Here is a 6,585-nt window from a genome sequence, read left to right as displayed (position 1 = left end):
TGTGCTCTCATTAAGAAAATGAGAACTAACCATACGGTGAGCAGGAGGTGGGGACGCAGAAACAGACAAGTTAAAGAAAATGCAATGGTGAACTGAAATATAAACGTCCTCAGGACAAACACTGTCAGCATTTAGACTCAGGGTAAAAAACAAGGTCCAGAGTGTGTCCCCGGTGTGTGTGTGTGGGGCCAGAAACATGCTGGGTAAAGCTGAAGGAGTCCATGAGGCTGGAGAAATTCATGGCCAAGTGATCAGAGGGTTCATCAACATGGATGTTAAAGTCACGCTTTAAGAGAAGTCTTATTCTTACCTGGATTCCTGCTCGTTAACTTCTTTTCCTCCGATGTTTTCCAGGGACCGGATAAACATCGTTGGAGGTGCCCTGGTTAGAATCGTCGTTTGGTTCTGGGTCAGCGCACCACTCAGATAAAGAAACAGGATGGTACGTCCTCGGTGCATCTTGGGCGATCGTGAACGAACGGAAGGACTAAAGAGTCTGGCGATCATAGGAGATGGTAGCAGGGACACTACTGAAGAGGAACGTAGACAGGAGCAAGGTGGAAAAGAAGAGGTTAGTAAAGAAAAGTTTGAAAAAGTGGCCGGTGACCACTAAGCCAAGCATAGGCGCCATCTTGTTACCAGAAGTACCGGAAGTGTACTACATGTGTTTTACATGTTAATAGAAGCTGACAGTCTCTCCCTCGTCTTTCAAGATGGCTAATTTACATAGAAAACAGCTCAGACACAGTTCTGAGTCTTTGATATTTGACCACCCAAAGTACCTTTATCCAACAAAATAGCCATGCTATTTTGAAATGGTGCTTTATGAATAAATTGGTATGGTATGGTAACAAGGAGATAAATGGAGCTTTACATTCTACTGCCCCTTTAAGCCCCCCCCATGCACACACACACACACACACACACACACACACACACACACACACACACACACCTGGACAGGGGAGCAGTTTAAAATGACAAAAATGTGTGTATAGAAAAGTCCTCCAACCAAAGCTTTTGTCAAAATGCTGAAATTCTAACAGCGCACCAGCAGATGGAATTACCATAGTCAAACCCCCAAAATAACATTTTAAAGTAATATTTTTACTCAAAAGAGCAGAGAACAAATGGATGTTTTACTGAGGGATACTGAGGGCCAGCAGTAGCTCAGGAGTTAGAGCAGGTTGTCCAGTAATCAGAAGGTTGAAGGTTCTATTCCAGCTCTGAGAAGAATATGCTTCTGTTGTGTCCTTGGGCAAGATACTTAACGCCAGTAGCTCTTTTTAACATTTTTGTTTAAAACTGAAAAGCACAGAAACAATCTAACCATTTTTAAAACAAATGTAATGAAGTCATGTTTGAAATATTAAATTACGTGTACTTCAGTTATTCTCTAACTCATTCACTGCCATTGACGACTAGTCGTCCTTTGCATTTTTTTACTGTTTGAGCATCGGAACGAGCCCTTGCACTGAGAGAACAAACATCTCAGCCCTGAAGCCGATCTTCATCCGCATACGTCACACATCACGTGGTCAGGAAGCAAAACATCCATGTGTTAGGAGATCGTTTTGGGCCGTTCCTGTAAAAAAAAGTGAGGCGCGAACCGGAAAAGCGTCTGCCGATCACAATTCGACAACGGATTATGAAGTAACGTATAACGCTCGAAACACGCGGATTCTTCCTGATGTAAGAGGTGAGTCTCCTCTTTGTTTTGGTTGTTTTGGCATCGACATCATGCTAGCGTGCAACGTTCTGTCACTCTTTAAAACAACAGTAAAAACGGTGAGAAACGCAAAGGCCGTTAGTGATCAGGAAACGGCTGGCAGTGAATGAGTTAAATGTTGAACATATCTGTAAGAAACATCTAAATCTAAATCAAACAGCTGGACTGCTTTTAGAGAGAAACTGACAGAACCAGGAATGGCTGAGAAGTTTAAATCATCTCAAATATCTACAAAGAATTCTGGATCATTCTGGCTCTAACATTTTTCAGAATGGTGAGGGAAATCGAAGAGAGCGGCAGATTACAGCCAAACATGAACTCAGCCAATATTGGTCTCTTGTTAAAACCAGGCAAAGACCCTGCATTTCCTACCAGCTATCACCCAATTTCTCTTATTAATGTTGATCTCAAAATAATTTGTAAAGCCCTGGCAAAAAGATTAGAGAAGGTAACCCCCTTCATAATACACACTGACCAAACTGGTTTCATTAAGGGTAGACAGTCATCCACAAACTCACGTAGATTACTTAATTTGATAGATTTCTCCTACAGTAGAAACATAGAAACTAGTATATTATCTCTAGATGCAGAAAAGGCTTTTGATAGAGTTAACTGGAAGTTCTTATTTGCAACTTTACATAAATTTGGTTTTGGGATCTTCTTCATAAACTGGCTACAAACATTATACAGTTCACCAACAGCATGTGTCAGGACGAACGACCAAATATCAGCTAGCTTCTTTCTTCAGAGGGGGACCAGGCAGGGATGCCCACTCTCCCCCTCACTGTTTGCTATCTTTATTGGCCCACTAGCAGCAGCAATTAGGCAAACAAAGTGTAAGAAAATAGAACAGAAGATCAGTCTTTATGCAGATGATGTTTTACTCTTTCTCCGGAATTCTCAATCGTCTCTCTCTCTCATTCAATAGAACTGATAAACTCTTTTTCAAACGTTTCAGATTACTCCATAAACTGGTTAAAATCCACAGTTCTACCAATTAATTTCTCTTTTGTCAATTTACTCAATACATTTTAACAGATTCAGTGACTGATGATGGCGCTCCCAATTATTGTTCATTCCTTACAGGTGTGTTTGTCATGTGATCATGTCATGTGCTCTCCTATTTAAGCTGCACCTGTACCAATAAATGAGTAATTGAGTGTCCTCATTGCATCCAGACTCCAGCCATGTTTGTTCTCTCCAGACACAAGCAAGTTTAGGCCAGTATATTTGGGCTCTGTTTAACAGGTTATGGGCCCAGGCTCATTGATATTTGTGCAAGTTTGTGTGAGTAGCCACTGCAAGCCAGTTTGTTTGCAAGTTTTTGGAGTACTACCACCATGAGTGAAAGGACAAGTTCACGTTGGTCCCACCTTGTGTTTGATGGAGATGAAAAAAACTACAAACTGTGGGAGACAAAGTTTTTGGGCCATCTGCGGTTGCAGAAATTGAAGGACACAATTTTAAATGGGCCTGATGAGGATGCAGATGCAGAAGCACAGGCTGAGGACGCAGGGAAGAATGCTGAAGCATATGCTGAATTGATTCAGTTCCTTGATGACAAAAGTTTGTCCCTGGTCATGCGAGAGGCTGCAGATGACGGGCGTGGTGCACTCAAGATTTTGCAGGACTATTATGCTGGCAAGGGGAAGCCCTGCATTGTTAGTCTATACACAGAGTTGACTGCCTTGCAAAAGATGAGCGGCAAGAGTGTGACCGACTTTGTCATACGGGCTGAGACTTTAATCACAGCGCTGCGGAATGCTGGAGAAATATTGAGTGATGGACTATTAGTTGCAATGGTTTTGAAGGGCCTTCCAGAATCATTTAAGCCTTTTTCCATTTGTATCACTCAAAGTGAAGAGACTCTCTCTTTTGCAGACTTTAAGACAAAGTTGCGAAGTTATGAGAGTACTGAGAGTATCCGCACAGCTGTGGCTGATGACAGCGTCTTAGGGGCCTGGGCATCACCAAGGAAGGCCTGCACTCCAGCAGAAGCAAGGGCACGAGGTACTGAAAGCAAGGAAATTGAATGTTTCCGTTGTGGCCAGAAAGGACACAAGGCAAGACGGTGGCATCGTGGTCAACAGCGGTACAGCCAAGGAAAGAATACTGCATGGCGGGGAGGACGGAAACAGCAGCAGCAAGATAATGCACGTGGGGTGTACGGGGAGACGGACGACACCTTTATCTTCAAGCTGGTGACCGGTGATTGTCGATCGAAGGGTGGTGCCACCAGAAATGGGTTGATGGTTGACACCGGTGCAACATTGCATATCATCACAGACCTGGCCAAGTTCAAGAGCTTTGATGACTCATTCCAGGCTGAGACGCACTGCATAGAGCTGGCATATGGCACGAGGTGCAAGGGGGTTGCCGAGCGGAGAGGAGAAGCAGAGGTGTGCCTGGTTGACAACAAGGGGTGGCACCTTGCAGCTAGACTGAAACAAGCGCTGTCTATCCACACTTATCCCCAAGATATCTTCTCTGTGAGAGCTGCAACTTCTAACGGGGCAACGGTGATCTTCAAGGAGGGTGAAGACATCCTGCAGTACAAAGACGGTACATGTTTTCTCATTCATGAATATAACAGACTGTTTTATTTGCCTACTGTGCCACCAAACAATGACTGTGATGATACATCTATAAGTTGTCATGATATCCAGACGTGGCATGAGATTTTAGGACACTGCAATTTTGACGATGTTCAGAAGTTAGAGAGCGTTGTAGTTGGTATGTCAATAAAGGGCAAAGTATCCAAGCCTATGCAATGTGAAGTGTGTGTTCAAGGCTAGTTCACTCAGAGCAGGAACAAGAAACCTGATGTGAGGGCCAAGTCAGCTTTAGGGTTGGTGCATACAGATTAGGCTAGCCCCATTGAGCCTAAGTCCAGAGAAGGCTATAGGTATGCTCTGTCCTTTACTGATGAATACTCAAGTACAGTGTTTGTGTACTTTCTGAAAAATAAAAGTGACACAGTGGAAGCCACAGAGTGGTTCTTAGCTGACACAACCCCATATGGTAAAGTAACATGTATGAGATCTGACAATGGTACTGAGTTTACTGGGCAAAGTTATCAAGCACTACTTCGTAAGAACAGAATCAGACATGAGACATCAGCACCATACTCACCACACCAGAACAGTACTGCTGAGCGGTACTGGAGAACTCTTTGACATGGCTAGATGTATGCTCTTAGAAAGCCAGTTAACAAAGGAGCTATGGCCATATGCAGTCCAGACAGCAGCAGTGGTGAGAAATAGATGTTTCAATAATCGTACCAGACAGACAACTTACTTTATGCTGACAGGAAGGAGACCCAATTTGTCAAGGATGCAGAAGTTTGGTACTGTATGCTATGCCTATAGGCAGGACTGGAAAAAGCTAGACCCAAGGTCTAACAAAGGTATTTTTGTTGGCTATGACAAAAACAGTCCAGCCTATATGGTCTATTATCCTGACAGTAGAAAGGTGATGAAACACACACTGGTGAGGTTCATCTCAAATGATGGACAGGAGACTGTTGACATGTCTGATGAAGATGAAGTTTGTGTAGAGTGTAGTACAACCAGACCTGACCCTGATGAACTTAAGCAGTTTGACATCCCAGAGACTAGGCAAGACCTAGATCAGATAAGCCTGTAGCCAGCTGAGGTCAAGCCAGAATCAGCTTCCCCACAGAGATACCCTAGAAGGGAGAGAAGGAGGCCAGACTTCTAAGGGGTGGAGCGGGATTAGGCTCAGATCAACATTGATTACTGCTACAAGATGGTTTCCAACATACCTCAAACTTTCAGAGAAGCCGTAGCTTCATCCAACTCAAGAGAGTGGGTAGATGCAATGGATGAGGAGATTAGATCATTGAGGGATATCCACACATTTACTCTGACCACCCTACCTGAAGGAAAGAAAGCAGTGGGGGGGTCGATGGGTGTATTCTATCAAAAACAATGCTGATGGATCTGACAAGTACAAAGCCCGTTATGTTGCCAGGGGTATAGTCAGGAGAAGGGTATAGATTATGGAGAGACTTTTTCTCCTACTGCTAACCTTACCAGTGTTAGAGTGTTAATGCAGAAAGCTGCTCAGGAGGATCTGATTCTCCATCAGATGGATGTTAAAACAGCCTACCTACATGCACCGATTGATTGTGAGATTTACATGGAGCAGCCAGAAGGATATGATGTTAAGTCTCAGACAAATGAAAAACTTGTGTGCAAACTTGAGAAATCAGTGTATGGGCTAAAGCAATCAGGTCGAAACTGGAATAAAATGTTACATGCTATCTGTGTGAACACACCTTTGTACAGAATCCAGCAGACCAATGTGTTTACAAGAGAGAAACAGAACATGAAAAAGTAGTAATATTGATATGGGTGGATGACTTGATTATTGCTGCTAGTGATGAGAGAGCCTTAAAAGCTGTTAAAGAAATGCTTGCTGAGGAGTTCCACATGAAAGATTTGGGAAGATTGAAAACTTTTCTAGGTATCTCCTTTTACCAGTGTGATGGAAGTGTGACTATGTCACAGCACAGTTATGTTGGCAAACTGCTTCAAAGGTTTGACATCCAATCCAATCCAATCTAATTTTATTTATAAAGCACATTCACAAGGCATTACAACCAAACAAGGCGCTGTACACTAAAAATGTCAGTGAATTAAACAGGCGGTATAAAAACATGTCGAACACAGATAAAAGATAAAAAGGAAATACAACAAAATTCCCAAAAACTAACAGCTAAAAATCAATAAGACACAGGGAGAATAAAAAATTAGAAAAACATTTTAAAAAAGAACCTCAATAGTACGAAAGTTGATATTGTAAAGTCCATTTTTAAACAATGCAGATGTAAG

The sequence above is a fragment of the Nothobranchius furzeri genome, chromosome 1 (genome assembly GCF_043380555.1).
Source record: "Nothobranchius furzeri strain GRZ-AD chromosome 1, NfurGRZ-RIMD1, whole genome shotgun sequence".
Taxonomy (NCBI): Eukaryota; Metazoa; Chordata; class Actinopteri; order Cyprinodontiformes; family Nothobranchiidae; genus Nothobranchius; species Nothobranchius furzeri.
The sequence above is the reverse complement of the archived record's forward strand: the minus strand, read 5'-3'. Positions refer to the sequence as shown.